Source organism: Bubalus bubalis, chromosome 1, assembly GCF_019923935.1.
Source record: "Bubalus bubalis isolate 160015118507 breed Murrah chromosome 1, NDDB_SH_1, whole genome shotgun sequence".
NCBI lineage: Eukaryota > Metazoa > Chordata > Mammalia > Artiodactyla > Bovidae > Bubalus > Bubalus bubalis.
The window spans coordinates 194,396,312-194,413,570 of NC_059157.1; the positions used below are offsets into that span (position 1 = coordinate 194,396,312).

General features: G+C 42.0%; 1 protein-coding gene across 1 annotated transcript in view; it reads left to right on the forward strand.

Annotated features, from left to right (window-relative positions):
* The first annotated feature begins 17,027 nt into the window (after positions 1 to 17,027).
* DYRK1A (dual specificity tyrosine phosphorylation regulated kinase 1A) overlaps positions 17,028 to 17,259 on the forward strand; it is a 148,222-nt gene continuing 147,990 nt past the window's right edge. Inside the window, exon 1 of the mRNA XM_044948347.2 lies at positions 17,028 to 17,045. The gene's annotated coding sequence lies outside the window, so the exon portion shown is untranslated. The remainder of the gene's footprint in view (positions 17,046 to 17,259) is intronic.

Genomic DNA, 17,259 nt, shown 5'->3' on the forward strand with positions numbered 1-17,259 from the left:
TCATGTTAGCTATGGATTTGTCACAAATGGCCTTGATTATATTGAAATATATTCCCTCTATACCAATTTTGATGTGAGTTTTTATTATGAATGGATGTTGAGTTTTGTCAAATGCCTTTTCTGTGTCTACTAAGGTGACCGGTGATTCTTATCCTTCTTTTTGTTAATGTCGTGCATCACATTGACTGATTTGTGTATATTGAACCATCCTGTGATGCTGAAATAAATTCAACTCGATCATGGTGTATGATTCTTTTTATGTATTGTTGAATTTGCTTTGCAAGCATTTTGTTGAGATTTTTTCCATTTATATTCATCAGAAATATTGGCTTGTAATTTTCTATTTTTTGTAGTCTTTGGTTTTGTCATTTAAGACTACTGTTCCCTTATTCATTTTCTGTCTGGATGACCTTTTCATTGATGGGGTGTTAAACTCTTCTATTTTTATTGTACTGTTGTCAGTTTCTCCTTTCATGTCTTTTAATATTTGCTTTATATATTTAGGTGTTCCTGACATATTAGGTCCATATATGTTAATGAGTGTTATATCCTCTTGAATCGATCCCTTTATCAAAAGGAGTACGTCAAGGCTGTATATTGTCACCCTGTTTATTTAACTTATATGCAGAGTACATCATGAGAAACGCTGGGCTGGAAGAAGCACAAGCTGGAATCAAGATTGCCGGGAGAAATATCAATAACCTCAGATGTGCAGATGGCACCACCCTTATGGCAGAAAGTGAAGAGGAACTAAAAAGCCTCTTGATGAAAGTGAAAGAGGAGAGTGAAAAAGTTGGCTTAAAGCTCAACATTCAGAAAACGAAGATCATGGCATCCGGTCCCATCACTTCATGGGAAATAGATGGAGAAACAGTAGAAACAGTGTCAGACTTGATTTTTCTGGGCTCCAAAATCACTGCAGATGGTGACTGCAGCCATGAAATTAAAAGACGCTTACTCCTTGGAAGGAAAGTTATGACCAACCTAGATAGCATATTCAAAAGCAGAGACATTACTTTGCCAACAAAGGTCCGTCTAGTCAAGGCTATGGTTTTTCCTGTGGTCATGTATGGATGTGAGAGTTGGACTGTGAAGAAGGCTGAGCGCCGAAGAATTGATGCTTTTGAACTGTGGTGTTGGAGAAGACACTTGAGAGTCCCTTGGACTGCAAGGAGATCCAACCAGTCCATTCTCAAGGAGATCAGCCCTGGGATTTCTTTGGAAGGAATGATGCTGAAGCTGAAACTCCAGTACTTTGGCCACCTGATGCGAAGAGTTGACTCATTGGAAAAGACTCTGATGCTGGGAGGGATTGGGGGCAGGAGGAGAAGGGGACGACAGAGGCTGAGATGGCTGGATGGCATCACCGACTCGATGGACGTGAGTCTCAGTGAACTCCAGGAGTTGGTGATGGATAGGGAGGCCTGGCGTGCTGTGATTCATGGGGTCGCAAAGAGTTGGACACGACTGAGCAACTGATCTGATCTGAATGCTCTTGTTTGTCTTATATTACAGACTTTGTTTTAAAGTCTATTTGGTCTGATATGAGTATTACTACTCCAGATTTCTTATCATTTCTATTCACATAAAATATCTTTTTCCATCCCTCACTTTCACTCTGTGTGTATCTTTAGCTCTAAAGTGGGTCTCTTGTTAGCAGTGTATAGATGGGTCTTATTTTTACTCCATTAGCCATTAGATATCTTTTGACTGGAGCATTTAGTTCATTGACATTTATGGTGATTATTGACAGGGATGTGCTTATAGATGTATTGTTGTTTGTTTCCCGGTTGCATTTTGTAGTTCTCCGTCCTTTTCTTCTTTTAATTTGCTCCTCTGTGATGTTGTGACTTTCTTTCATGGCATGCTTGTGCTCCTCTCTCTCCAGTTTTTACGTATCTATTGTGGGTCTTCGTTTGTCTTTGAAGATCAGAAATCTTAGGGATTATGTCCTCATGTTTGTCCTTTTTAGTGAGTTTTTTCCTGGAACAGAATATTTCCTTAGAATCTGCAATTGAAGTTCTCTTTTATTTTTGGAGAGTTGTCTTGAACTATATCTCTAAATACTTTTTAACACTCCTTACTCCCTTGGTTTTTTTTTTAAATCTTTTTCTAATGGTATGAAGAGTATGCATGTTGGATCTTCTCTGTCTCTCATATGTGAAACATATTCTCTCTAATCCTTTTAAAATAATTATTCATCTTTACTTCTCTTTTTTGCTTTTCTCTTTCCTCTTCTCTATATGATTTATTATATTTTTCACAGTGTTCATTCTCCTTTATGTAGCTTTCAGCTGAGTCTTCATTTCTAGAATTACTTTTTAAATTTCTTTTCTAAGTTTTTATTTCTTTAACTTGTCCTGGCATGTCCCTGAGCTCTTATATCTCTATCTGTACTTTGTGTTGTAGAGGGAACAGCCTGATTAAGCTTTTGTAATTCAGTTTTATCTGTTTTCAGAATAAACTTCATCTACAGTGTCACAATATTCTTCTGCTGCATCCCAATATTTTTCTATTTAATGTTTCTTATTTACTATTTTCTTCTTTTCATCAGGTACTTATGGCAAGATAATTACATAGATTCTATTTTAGCTCATTTCTATGAATTAAGTAAATAAACAGAGGGTTTTGATGACAAGCAAATTTCAGTGAGCTCAGATGGAGGAAGGGCTAGAGTTCTGTTCCTGAATATTAGATGAAGTGACGTGTGCCTGAGTGCACTCTTTCAGTCTTTACTTCTCCAAAGCATCAAAGATCAGCTCTGCATTGCTGTTCACAACACCGAGTCTTTTTGCTCCACATCCTCACCAACAAAATGCCTCTTACAAATATGATTTTTGCATGTGATTCTTTATTCAGTACCATATTTCTTGCTTATAAACACTCTGTGTCCACTTAAACTTTTAAAATCATGGAATGATGACATGGAAAAAATAACAGAGGAAATAGAACAGAATAATACATTTCTTTGATTTATCCAAAAGAAATCAGTAAAAAGAAAAAAGGAAACAAAGAGACAAGGAACAGATGACATAAGTAGCAAACAAATAGCAAGGTGGAGGCAGAGATTCAATCATATCACATGAAATTGTTGCTGTTGCTCAGTCGCTAAGTAGTGTTCAACACTTTGCAGCCCCATGGACTGTAGGATATCAGGCTCCTCTGTCCATGGGATTTTTCAGGCAAGAATACTGGAATGGGTTGCCATTTCCTTCTCTAGGGGACCTTCCTGGACCAAGAATTGAATTCATGTCTCCTGCGTTGGCAGGCAGATTCTTCATCACTGAGACACCAGAGGAGCCCATTAAGTTAAAATAAAATGGATCAAATTATAATTCAATGGCAAAGACTGTCAGGCTCAATTATATACTATTTCACAGTGTTATACTTTAAATATAAATTTAGACTGAAAGTGTGAAGATGGAAAATTACATACTATGTCAACATTAGCTAAATAAGGTTGTTGTGGCAAATTAATATCACACAAAAAAGATGGAAAGGCAAGAAGATGTTCCACTTGTGATGAAGAGGGACATTTCATAATATAAAAGGGTGAATTCGATAGGAGGACAAAATAATCACAAACATATCTGTATCTAATAACATCTTCTATACATAAAAAGCAAAATTTAACAAAAATTAAAGAGAAACAAACAAATCCACAATCAAAATAAAGACAAATCCATAATCACCTTTCTCAATAACTAATATAACAGGCCAAGTAACCAGTAAGAACACAGAAAATTTCAATAGCATTGAATAGTCAAGTTGACCCAATTGACGTTTATAAAACACTTCACCCAACAATTATACAATACACACTTTTCAAGTGCTGAAACATTCACCAAAATAAACTATACCCTGAGTCGTAAAGCAAGTCTTAAAAAATTTCAAAGGATTGAAACCTCACTGATAATGTTCTTTAACTACAGTGGAATGAAGGTTGAAATCAGTAACAAAAGCTAACTAGTTATCTGTGAATATTAAGTCACACATTTCTAAATAACCCATGTGTTAAAGAAAAAACACAATGGATTAGAAATATCTTGACTTGAAATAATAATTAAAATATAACCTATCAACATTGTGGGGTATAATCAGAGCATTTCTTAACAGGGCAATTTATTGTTCTAATGCATAAGCTAGATGACAAGTTGAAAGTTAATTATCTAAACTTCTATCTGAAAAAACTTAGAAAGATAAGACCAAATTTAACCCAAAGAAAGTAGCAGAAAAGAAATACTTTAAATAAGGCAAAAAAATCAATGAAATGGAAAAGCAGAACTACAATAGAAAAGAATCCACATGACCACAAGTTGCTTTCCAGAAAAGATTTTTTAAAATAATATATCATTTATAAGATTGATGAGTAAAAATGAGTGAAAACACAAGTATCAATGCCAGTCATGAAAACTAAGATATCACCACAGATCCTACAGATATGGAAAGGATAATGGGAGGAAATTAAGAACAATTTTATGTCAAGAAATTTGATAGCTTAGATAAAATGGAGAAATTTTTTTGAAAAAATAAATTTATCAAAAGTTCACATAAAGAATACAATATCTGAATATTCTCATATCTTTAAGAAATAGAATCTGTCATTAAAAAACAGTCACTTTACAAAAACTTCAGTCCCAACTGACTTCACTGGTACATTCTTTCAAAAATCTAAGGAAGAAAAGGTACGAATTTTATACAACTCTTTCACAGGAAGGATAAAAGGAGGATATTTCTTCACTCATTTTATGAAGCCAGCACAATTTAGAAAACAGAACCTGATGAAGACATTATAAGAAAGATACAGACCAATATCTCCGATGAACACAAAAATCTTAAAAAATTCGCTATAGTTAACAGAAAATCACTAGCAAAATAAAGGACTAAAACCGTATGATTAATCTCAATAAATTCAGAAAAGTCACTCAGTGAAATTCAATACCTGTTCATGACAAAAACACTCAGTAAAGTAGGAATAGAAGGAAACTCCCTCCATTTGATAAAGTATCTGAAAAGCTTGCAGCTAATCCATGACATTCTGAACTGTGAAATATTGAATGCTTTTCCCTCTAGGAATAGACAAGACGAAAATGTTTGCTATTACTACTTATATTCAACATTATATTGGAGGTTCAAGTATGTACAGTCATGGGAAAAAAGAAATAAAAAGCACATTGTTTGAAAATTAAAGAAGTAAAAGTATTATTTATGGACAAGATGTTGTAGACACAAGATTCAAAGGAATTTGCAATCTATTAAAACTAACCAGGGACTTCCCTGGTGGTCCAGTGATTAAGACTGCATGCTCCCAATGCAGGGGGCCAGGGTCTGATCCCTGGTCAGGGAACAAGATCCTATGTGCTGCAACTAAGATGAAAGATCCTACAGGCAGCAACTAAGACCCAACTCAGTCAAATAAATACAAAATACTAAATAAATATTAAAAAATCTAGTCAGTGAGTTAGGCAAAACTCTAGGATTCATGGTCAACATACAAAAATCAATTCTTCCTATATATTTGCCACAAATATTGGAAAATGAAATGGTCGAGTTAGAAAACAGCTTTGAGGAACCCCTCCAACATAACTGAGGACATTCACTTGTCCCTTTTCCTTGCTAAAGCCTGTATGGCTCCTGCTGTTGGTAACAAGAAAGATATTCTAGGAAAAATTTCTGTGGAAATGTAAAGTGATATTGTAGGTAATATTATCATTGTAGAATGTTTTAGAGGAGAGAGTGTTCCATAGGAAGTACAAGCAAACCTGAACCGCGAGCAGTGTATGCTGTTTCCTTCAGGGCATCCTTTACTTAAGCCAGATAATTCACAGGCTCAGAAACCTCTGGGACAAGAAGCCGTGGCTATAAGCCAAGAGAGAAAAAATGGGATATCTCCTTAATACCCACTTAAGAGAAGAAAAGCAATTAGAGAGTAGATCATTTAAGTAAAGAAAGAGAGGGAAACAGTATCAAGTAGGTATCCAGCCAGTTATTCAACAGGATGATAGTACAAATCATCACGCAACCAATCTCCTGTCTCTTGCTCACCCCAAAGTCTCAGCAATTGGCTCACTGCGTTTTCAGCAGTGAACGATTAGAGCAGTGACTCAGTCTAGGCTTCCCACCTCTGCCCTTCTTCAGTTCAGTTCAGTTCAGTCACTCAGTCATGTCCAACTCTTTGAGGCCCCACGGACTGCAGCACGCCAGGCCTCCCTGTCCATCACCAACTCCCGGAGCTTACCCAAACTCATGCCCATTGAGTCAGTGATGCCATCCAACCATCTCATCCTCTGTCGTCCCCTTCTCCTCCTGCCTTCAATCATTCCCAGCATCAGGGTCTTTTCAAATGAATCAGCTCTTCGCATCAGGTGGCCAAAGTACTGGAGTTTCAACTTCACCATCAGTCCTTCTGATGACTGTTCAGGACTGATCTCCTTTAGGATGGACGGGTTGGATCTCCTTGTCTTTCTTACAGAGGAGAAAATGGCAGCCTGGAGGGGTTATGAGATTTGCCCCAAGTTGACCCACTTAACTGAAGAGTGGGGAGAAAGGCAGACCACTTCATACCTAGTGCAGGGCTCTCTCCATCTCTCCTGCCTTCCTTCTATCAGGTTCTGAGAGAGAACTTAGAAGCATTTGCAGCAACTTGAAGGAATTAACAACAGGAGTAAAGGTGGCCTCAGATCACCAGCAGTCTTGGACCTGGAGGCTCCCGTGTAGGCGAGGAAGGACTTTGCTTCTACCTTCTTAGGTTTGATAGCTGGGTCTGTGAAACAAATTGACAGCAGGCAGATTGGACAAAGAATAAAAAAGTATACGAGAAATGCCAGCTCCACCATTTTGTATTATCTTAAGTTCATGAAATGCCAGGATATATTTAAGTAGGATGCTGCTGTGTCTGACTTTTTGCGAACTTCCAGCCTATGCAAGACACCATAATATCATATTAGAGTATGTTTTCTGATCACTGGATCTCTAAAGGGACTGGAATTACTTGCCCTGGAGAGAGAAAAGCAAGTATGATACACTTGTTCACAACTATTAAAGGGTTTTTTTGTTTTTCAAGCAGGTCTAGACAGTGAGTGGTCAAACATGACTCAACGGAACAAAAACCAGAGGTCTCAACTTGTCAAACCAGGACTCACCTTATTCCTTGACAGGCTGTCTTACCTTTTATGGATTCAGCCACCATTTTCTACAAATTGAATTATAAGTTATCCACAGTAAAGGGCATTGCCAGTGACTGACTCTGCATGCATTTGAGTGTCTGTTCTGTGTCAGCTGCCCTGATCAGGGCTGGGGATACAAAGATGAATTCAGATTGAGTTCCAATCTGACAGTCTAAGATCGGTGGACCAGTTTACTGAGTATTCACTTTTTTTGTGTGAGGCCCCCCACACATAATAGTCAAATGAATACGCGTGTGCACCTTTTCTGCTCTCAACCTGCCTGCTGTCTGTCACAGACTCAGCTATCGAACCTAGGAAGGTGGAGGGAAAGTCCCTCTTCCCCTCCAGGGAAGCCTCCAGGTTCAAGACGATGGGTAATCGGAGACCACCTTTCATGCCGGTGGTGGTAATTCCTTCAAGTTGCTGCAGACACTTTGTTCTCTCTCAGAATCTGATAGAAGGAAGGCAGGAGAGACGGAGAGCCCTGGATTAGGTATCAGGGGGCCTGTCTCTCTCCCCACTCTGCAGTTAAGTGGGTCAACTTGGGGCAAATCTCATAGCCCCTCTAGGCTGCCTTTTTCTTGTCTGGGAGAAGAATGAAGGTGGGAGCATAGATTCACTCACCCCTCCAGTTCTTTACTGCTAAAAACCTCATGATCCAGTTCCTGAAACTTTGGAGTGAGCAAGAGACAGTATTTGTCGCCTGATGGTTTTGCCATCGTCCTGTTGAATAACCAGGAGAACACTGACTTGATGGTGTCTCGCCCGCTTCCTTCACTTACGTGATCGACTCTAACTGCATTTCCGCTCTAAAATGGGTATTAAGGATATGTCCAGTTTTTTCTTTCTTGTTCTTTGAACTGGTGTCTATCAGAGACCTGCCCCCTTCCCAGCTCAATCAACAGCTTGCACAGAGCTGGAGGTACAGTGAGTGTCTCTTGGAATATGGATTAGAAATCCAGCCGTAGGACAGAGGTGGAGGAAATTTTAATGAGAAAGGAGTATATGAGAATAGTCCTCAAGAACTTAGGGATGTAAAGAAGGAAACAAACACTTGTTGGATGTCTGCTAGGCTCCTGGTATTCTGGTCTTCCTGCTACACACTTATCTCTGAAATGATATGTGGTAAGAAGCCTATTTTATGATATTCCCAAGATTTAGAACCTGGGCCATTAGGTTAAAAACTATAGGGACGTAGAGTCTGGTTTTTTTTTCTCCTAATTACCAGTAATTCATTCTAGAAAATTTGAAAAAAAGGTACAAACAAGAGAAATATCACCTACCATTGTTCCGCCCTCTGACAAATATTACAAAACTTTATTTTAACATATAAAGTTTTAATTACAAAACTTAAATCATACTGAATCTACCGCTTTATCTCTTCTTTTATTCTGCGTCCTATTTTGACGTGATTTGTCACGTGTTTTAGTTGAGCCTCCACTGCTGGATAGTTAGGTGTTTCCAACACTTCAACTTACGGATGACCTTGAGGGGAGTCACTCAGAGGGTGGTGGGTTGACCGGGGCAAGTGTGGAAAGAGAAGGAGACATTTAGCCTGAGAAAGACGAGATTCAGGTGGGAAAATCATAGCTTTCCTCCACTATTTGAAGGTTGGTATTTTGAGGGAACTTGGTTTGTGTAGTCCCAAAAGGTACAATTTAGAAAGAGTGGGTGGAAAGTGTGGGGCAATCAATTCATGGTGTGTACAGTTCAGGGAAGTGGAAGGCAGGAGGAGAAGGGGATGACAGAGGATGAGATGGCTGGATGGCATCACTGACTCAGTGGACATGAGTTTGAGCAAGTTCCGGGAGATGGTGAAGGACAGGGAAGCCTGGCATGATGCCTTGATGTAGTCCATGGAGTTGCAAAGAGTCAGACACAACTGAGTGACTGAACAACAACAACGTTTCAGGAGGTAGTATGTTTCCAGCTCATAAATACGTTTTAACATAGGCTAAAAATCACTTACGTTTACAGCAGGAGGACCTGAGAGTTTTGAAAACACAGAAGTAATTTATTATTTTTTGAAAGGGACATCTTAGAAAAAGCTTCAAAAACAAACATTTGCAGGAAAATCTCTTCTTATTTATTATTATTTATATCAGGGCCAATATTTATATAATGATTTATAGTTCACAAAGTATTAGAAAGAATCCTCCTTTTAAAATGAGAGAACAGGGAATTCCCTGGAGGTCCATTTAGGTTAGGACTCTGGGCTTCCACTGCAGGGGGCACAAGTTCAATCCCTGGTTGGGGAACTAAGATTCCACATGCACGGCATGGCCAAAATAAATAAAGAAAACAAAAGAACAAGTTCAGAAAGGTTAAGTAAACCACCCAAGTCCTGCCTCTGGGAGGCAGTGGAAATGCCCCCGTTCACTGTCTCTGCAATCACTCTCTTTCCCTGTTGCTATTGTTACTGTATTAAGGTCACCAGTCCCTTCTTGAAAATCCAGGCTCACAGGACTTTGCCTGTGCCGTGCTCCGCTGCAAGAAAATGAAAATGTCCCCAGTGACTAATGCGAACAGAATGTCACGGTGCAGCTAACAGGGAAGGTGTCCTGGGCGTCCTTTTGACTCCAAGGCAGTGACTTCACCATCGGGTGTGATGGACAGGCGGGGGCGGCTCTCACATCCTAGGGTTGATTCCGCGAGGTCTCCGGGGCCTTCTGCTCGGGACAGGCCCCCATCCCTGGCGGTCAGAATGAAGGTACCTGCCAAGTTAGGCCTCTGTCTCATATACACCTGCGACCCTGTAGGCTCAGACCCCTGGCATGCTGACCTTGGAGCCTCCGCTCTACTTGCCTAGCTGGAAAGCACATAGTCCAGAAATGTACTCCTGTGTCTAGTGCCCACCGTGAATCCTTGCCTTCCTCTTAAGCCTCTCCGGCTGGGCGACCTGGAACGAACTGTCGGTTCCCTTTTGGTTCCAGAAGAGGCCCAGCCGCCTCTTCTGGGGAGCAAACTCCCCGCTGCACTCCCAGGGGCCCTGCCTACCTGGTCTTTCTCACAAAGCGAGTCAGAAGTCCCTCGATACTGACCCACTTTTCTGAACACCCTCATAAGGGGCTCAGGGAGCCCCTTCACCACTGGGTTTCTGACACTCCCGCTCAGACCCCCTCCCAGTCTGCAGGAAGCCTGCGTCCACCGTCCACCGTGGGAGGGACAGGAAGGCCGGAAGCAGATGGCGACCAGCCCAGAGTGAAGTGGATTCCTCCTGCCTTTAACCATTTCCTGGTTCCAGCTGCTTGCCTGCCTGAACCAGCTCTTGCTGTTTCACAATTCCACGGTGACTCCATTCTTCCAAAAGCATTGACTTGGCTCCCAGTATATGCTAAGCACTGGGGGGTAAAAAAAAAAAAAAAAAAAAAAAAAAAAGACAAGTGAGCTAGGTCTCTGCCCTTAAAGGACTTCCTTTCCTCTTGGCAGATGGAAAAGGAAACCTACAAGGGAAGTGCAAGAAGAGCAATGCTTTGATGTCAGGAGGAGAGCTTCTGGGGGGAGAACGCTGTTCTGGGGGCCTCTCTTGGGGAAGCTTGTGGCAAGGAGGCCTGAGGGATCAGCTCATGAAAGGACTGGGTGACAGACTGAGGGCGAGGAATGTTATCCCCAAAGCAGTGAGAGTCCCTTAGGCTTTTGACAGTGATAGGAACCTGAATTTGAGAAACTGTCCTCTATAGGCCCGAGAAAGAGGGTGAAGGAGGAACAAGCCCAGAAGCTGGGAGGGGCTTTTAGTCTTTATTTCATTCTTTTCTGTTCTGTTTGAATTTTCAAACCATATGCTTGAATTGTTTTTATTTATTTATTTAAAAGTGTTTATTTATTTGGCTACGCTGGGTCTTAGTTGTGGCATGCCAGACCTTCCATCTTTGTTGCAGCATATGGATCTTTTAGCTGCGGCATGCAGGATTAAGTTCGCTGACCAGGAATCGAACCTGGGCCCCCTGCATTGGGAGTGTGGAATCTTAGTGACTGGACCAGCAGGGAAGTCTCTTGGATTGTTTTTATTTTTAAAATTAACAGTCATTATAATGGGATTAGTGGCTCCTTCTGTCTTATTCTTTACATACTTCGTGTTATAGATTTAAAAAGGAAACATAATAAATAGTTTTTGCTTTTAAAACTCTGAAGGTGCTTTCAGATGAGGGAAAGGACAGGCATGTTTGTTGCCCGTCACGAATATTTTTAGTGCTTCACCATGCCCTTAAGCTGCTAACAGCACAAGTAGGTAGAAGGCTATTATTTTTGCATTTGGAATATAGAAGCTAAAAATTTTGTCTGATGAACATGACCTAATTTATAGTTTTTCATACTGGAGGTACTTGAGGTGAGCTGTGGACTGTGTAGGAACACTGGTCTGAGAAACATTGATAAAATGAAACTAGCTCCATGGTAATCACTAACATTACTGTATCTCTTCAGCGGAATTTTCTTCTTCCAACTTTGCCGACTGCAACAATCTTTCCCCTGGCACTAGAGAAATTCTATCCATTTTAAGACCGGAAGAGACCATTTCCCTCTTCTATACAAATCATTAGACAGTTTCCCCTAAAGTTTTATGATTGCCAAAAACCTTGTATAGGGTGGAGGAAAATAGGAAGAAAATTTCAGAAGATCATCATTTATTTAAAAATACAAAACAGGGACTTCCCTGGTGGTCCAGTGGTTAAGACTTTGCCTTCCAAAGGAGGGCATGCAGATTCAATCCCTGATTGGGAGCTAAGAGCTCAAAATGGTCCACATCAAAAAATCTTTAAATAAAATAAAAATACAAAACAATATTTACCAAAAAAAACCCCAAAATAGTATTTACGATACGCCAGATATAGTACTAGTGATACAAAGATGAAAATGTAGGATCCTTGTCCTAAAAGCACTTATAGTTTAGAAACAGACATGCAAATACAATATGATAAAGTAATACCACTGCTACATACACAAAAAGTATGTTTTGCTTTCAACTGAAGCAAACAGAAAAATATCAGTAAGTGGACATGCAAAAAAATACTGTAGGAATATTAAAGGATGTTCACCACATATTAATACCTACATTAAAATGCTGACAAAATAGCCAAAATTCTCAAAAACTGTTGAACTAATGAACCACTGAAGTAAATGGCCTCTGTAGATTTCCAAACCTCTTACCTAATTTTTAATTCCATGTACTTAATTGTCTTTCACAGTTTCATTAGGGCATTTTTCCTCAACCTGTTAATTTTGAGGAAGGTATTATATATGTATGTATATGTGTGTGTATATATTTGTATGCATATGTTGGATTGAGAGTCCCTTGAATTGCAAAGAGATCAAACCAGTCAATCCTAAAAGATATCACCCCTGAATATTAACTGGAAGGACTGATGCTGAAGCTGAAGCTCCGATACTTTGGCCACCTGATGCAAAAAGACTCGTTGGAAAAGACTTTGATCCTGGGAAAGATTGAAGGCAAAAGGAGAAGGGGACAGCAGAGAATGAGATGGTTAGACAGCATCACTGACTCAGTGGACATGAATTTAAGCAAACTCCAGGAGATAGTGGAGGACAGAGGAGCCTGGCGTGCTATAGTCCACCGGGTTACAAAGAGTCAGCCATAATTTAGGGACCGAACAACAACAAACAACATACACAAGTGTATTTCTTTCCAAGTTTGGCCAAAATGTAGCAAAATACTGTTTCAAGATATCCTCAAACAGTGCAAATATCCAGTTTAATCCACAATTTCACATTCAACCTTTATCTTGATGTCACAGAATACGAAAATGTTCATGATAATTCATGAAATAATATTGGCAAAACTTCCTTTTTTTAAAACAAAACAAAACATTATTTATTTGGTTGCTTTGGGTCTTAGTTGCACCATGTAGGCTTAGTTGTCCTGAGGCATGTGGGATCTTAGTTCCCCAACCAGGGTTTGAACCTGGTTCCCTGCGTTGCAAGGTGCTCTTAACCACTGGACCACTGGGGAAGTCCCTGGTAAACATTCTTACAAATGTCTAAAGGAATATTGGATTGTCCTCCTGTTTAAAAATGGCAACATTGGAACCACATCTGGGATAAAATAACCTTGTAGGCAACTTTATGGTGCTAGAATGGCAGTAGAGCACTTGGTCCAGGGGTTAAGAGGAGGCAGGGATGCTGAGGGCAGGGAGGTGGAGAGCAGGGAAGAGGGCTGGGCTCGATCCACTAGAAAGATGGCCACAGACAAATTGACTGGGGTGATGGAAGTCTGGTGCTGTTCATATACTAGCTTGAAGTGAAGTGAAGTGAAGTGAAGTGAAAGTTGCTCAGTTGTGTCTGACTCTTTTTGACCCCATGGACAGTAGTCCATGGAATTCTCCAGGCCAGAATACTAGAGCGGGTAGCCTTTCCCTTCTCCAGGGGATCTTCCCAACCCAGGGATTGAACCCAGGTCTCCCGCGTGGCAGGTGGATTCTTTACCAGCCGAACCACCAGGGAAGCCCAAGAATACTGGGGTGGGTAGCCTATTCCTTCTCCAGTGGATCTTCCCAGTGCAGGAATCGAACCCGGGTCTCCTGCATTGCAGGCGGATTCTTTACCAGCTGAGATACCAGGGAATCCTTGATACCTCTGCAAAAACCCAATCTCCAAATAACCCTGGATTATTTTGGCGTGCTGCAAAGTAACATAGGCTTTGCAGTTACACATGAGTTTTATGTTTAAAAAATATTTATTTTTAAAATATTTGGCTGCACCAGGTCTTAGTTGAGGTGTGCAGAATCTTTTTATTATTTATATTATTTATTTTATTTTTCATTGTCCTCGTTCTTCACTGCTTTATGAGAGCTTTCTCTAGTTGTGGCCAGCGGGGGCTACTCTTCCTTGCGGAGCATGGGCTTCTTCTTGCAGTGGCTTCTCCTGCTGCAGAGCACAGGCTCTAGAGTGTTTGGGCTTCAGTAGTTCAGAGTGTGTGGGCTCCCGAGGTTTAGAGCACCGGCTCAGGAGTTGTGGTACTTGGGCTTTAGTTCCTCCACAGCACGTGGGAGCTTCCTGGATCAGGGGTCAAACCCATGTCCTCTGCATTGGCAGGTGAATTCTTATTCAGTTACCACCAGGGAAGTCCTACACATGAGTTTAAATCTTGACTTTACCTCTTACTGGTGGTGTGACCTTGGGCAAGTTACTTAATTATTCAGGACTTGTTTTCTTACGGGTATAATGGGGATGTCACATTGTTGAGGCTTGTTGTTGTTCAGTCACTAAGTCGTGTTCAACTTTTTGAGATCCCATGGACTGCAGCAAACCAGGCTCACCTGTCCTTCACCATCTCCCAGAATGTGCTCAAATTCACATCCATTGAGTCAGTGATGCCATCCAACCACCTCATCCTCTGTTGTCCCCTTCTCCTCCTGCCTTCAATCTTTCCCAGAAACAGGGTCTTTTCCAATGAGTCGGCTCCTCAAGTCAGGTGGCCAAAGTACTGGAGCTTCAGCTTCAACATCAGGTCTTCCAATGAATATTCAGGATTGATTTCCTTTAGGATTGACTGGTTTGATCTCCTTGCAGTCCAAAGTACTCCCTAGAATGTGCTGGTAACTTGCAGGCTGTTACTATCTGTGATTTGAGGGTCTTTACCTTTAGAGGTTATCTTCTATGGATACATAGATTTGTAATACATCTGGCAGTGGAGGTGACAGGAAGATTCTCAGATGAGAGCAAGGATTTAATCACCAAACCTGGTCAAGACTAAACTGGCGTGTATACCTGAATCCTTCCTGTCTACATGTGTTCACTTGTTTGGGATCAACATAATTAACAGGTTGCTTTTAGGTGAAGCCTATATAAAACCATTTTACAGCATTCCAACCTGGACATGACAGTTGATTGATCTGTGTTGTGTAACGCAGTCACACTGGGAGAAGGAGGGAGTGGGATGGGGGACAGAGAGGGTGCAGCCTTCTGGGTACGAAGACCAGCAATGCCTTTTATCACTGAAGGACTGTAAACTCAAAACTCTGCCTCACCCTGATAATCTTCCAGGTGGACTTGACAAAAGCCAAGAGCAAGTTTCTTGAGACATTGTCATATACTTTTCAGTTATCTAGAAGATTAATTAGGCAAGTTTCCTTCATTACCAGCAATAAAAAATTGATTCCTATTTAATGCTGAAGTGCTCTGATAGAAGTGAAACTGTGGGGAACTGGTGGGGGTGGGGAGCGGGCGAAGAGAAGCAGGAGACCGGGATTTGGTTGCAGGGTGGAAACGGAAGCTTGGGCAGAATCGAGGCAGCTATCTCTCACCCCCAGTAGGGACACTCTTGGCCACCTCATTCAAAACAATCAAGTTGAATGCGAACTTTAATTGTTAGCAGGTCAATTTTTGAAAAAGCCAGTGCTCCAAAAGAAATTTTGATAGTCATAGCAACTTTTGATATCATGAGAAATCAGTCTGAAGTAACCTATTTGCCTACTTTTCGTCTAATTTAGTCTTGGATTGTGCTAACTTGAATGGGTGCCTTAGTATATTGCTGCTGCTGCTGCTGCTAAGTCGCTTCAGCGGTATCTGACTCTGTGCGAACCCATAGACGGCAGCCCACCAGGCTCCCCCGTCCCTGGGATTCTCCAGGCAAGAATACTGGAGTGGGTTGCCACTTCCTTCTCCAATGCATGAAAGTGAAAAGTCAAAGTGAAGTCACTCAGTCGTGTCTGACTCTTAGCGACCCCATGGACTGCAGCCTACCAGGCTCCTCCGTCCATGGGATTTTCCAGGCAAGAGTACTGGAGTGGGGTGCCGTTGTCTTCTAATAACTGCAGGAGAGTAATATTTGTGAAAAAAAACTTGTCTTTCCTCCAGTCACAGAGGATAGAAACTAATATTTATTACAGAGCTGTTCTTTTCTCACCCCGTCCCATTTGTACTAAAAGTATTTTTTATTTTTAATTGGGAGTATAGTTGATTTACAATGCTTAGTTCCAGTTGAACAGCAAAGCAAATCAGTTATACATAAACACATATCCACTCTTCTTATAAGATTCTTTCCCCATATAGGCCATTGGTTTGTTTCTCTTTCCACCTAGGATTCTATCTGCTTGCCACTGTACTTGTGAACAGCAAAAGAAAAAAAAAATGGATATGAACATTATCATCGAAGATGGCAAAATCCAGCTTAGAAATAAATTGTTGGACTTAGAGTAAAATACTATGTACAGTATCCTTTTTTAGCACAATATCAAGTGCCACTTTACTAGCATTGGTACAAAATACGTTTTTTTAGCCAGTGACTGCCTACTAATTACAAAGTAGCCAGTACAGCATGGCTACTAATATACCTAGGTTTTAACGCCTGGGAACGGGGTGGGGGGGTGGCTATGCACACTTCGCAAAATTTAGCAGGCGGAAGGGACAGACAGAATAAAGAGAAACAAAGGCCAGAATATTAATAAAGAATTGTGGACGAATTGAGAATCTGGAAACTGAGCTGTTGCGTGATAATGAGGGAGTTGAAAGAGGATACAGTGATCGCTTTGAGCAGATTAATTTTCGGGGCATTCCGATGGGGAAGGAAGGCTGCGCCCTGAAAGGGATGGGGGGTGAGGAGTGGGTTTGAAATCCGTGGGAAAGCCTAGAGTGCTTATGATGGCTCCGTCCGTCATTTCTGAACGCCGGCGCCGCCGCTGCAAAGATCGAGCGCCAAGGTTTAAGCAAGGCGTCGGCCGCAGGGGCATCCCGGAACCGGGGCGAAGCGTCCGGAATTCCTGAGATGTCTGAAGCGCGGAGGCGGCCTCTTCCCCACCCCCCGCCGCCGCCGCCGCCGCAGCCTCCGTGGGCATCTTTTCCCGCGAGGGGGGCACGCGAGTCCATCCGAGCGCAGCCTGAGCCCGCGGGCAGGCGCGGCCGACGGCGCGCTCCCTGGGGATGCAGGTGAGCAGCCCCGGCCCCAGGAACGCGGGGGGCGGGGGGCGACCCGGGTCCTCCCCGCCCCCTCCCCCACCCAGGCGCAGGCGGGGCTGCACGCGCGCGACGCGGAAGCGCCGGCGGCGCGCAGGCCGGGCACGCGCGCGCGTTCCCGGGGCCGCAGTCGGCGCGGGCGCGGCGCGCGGGGCGGGGCGCGGCCGGGCGGCCCGGGAGGCGGCGG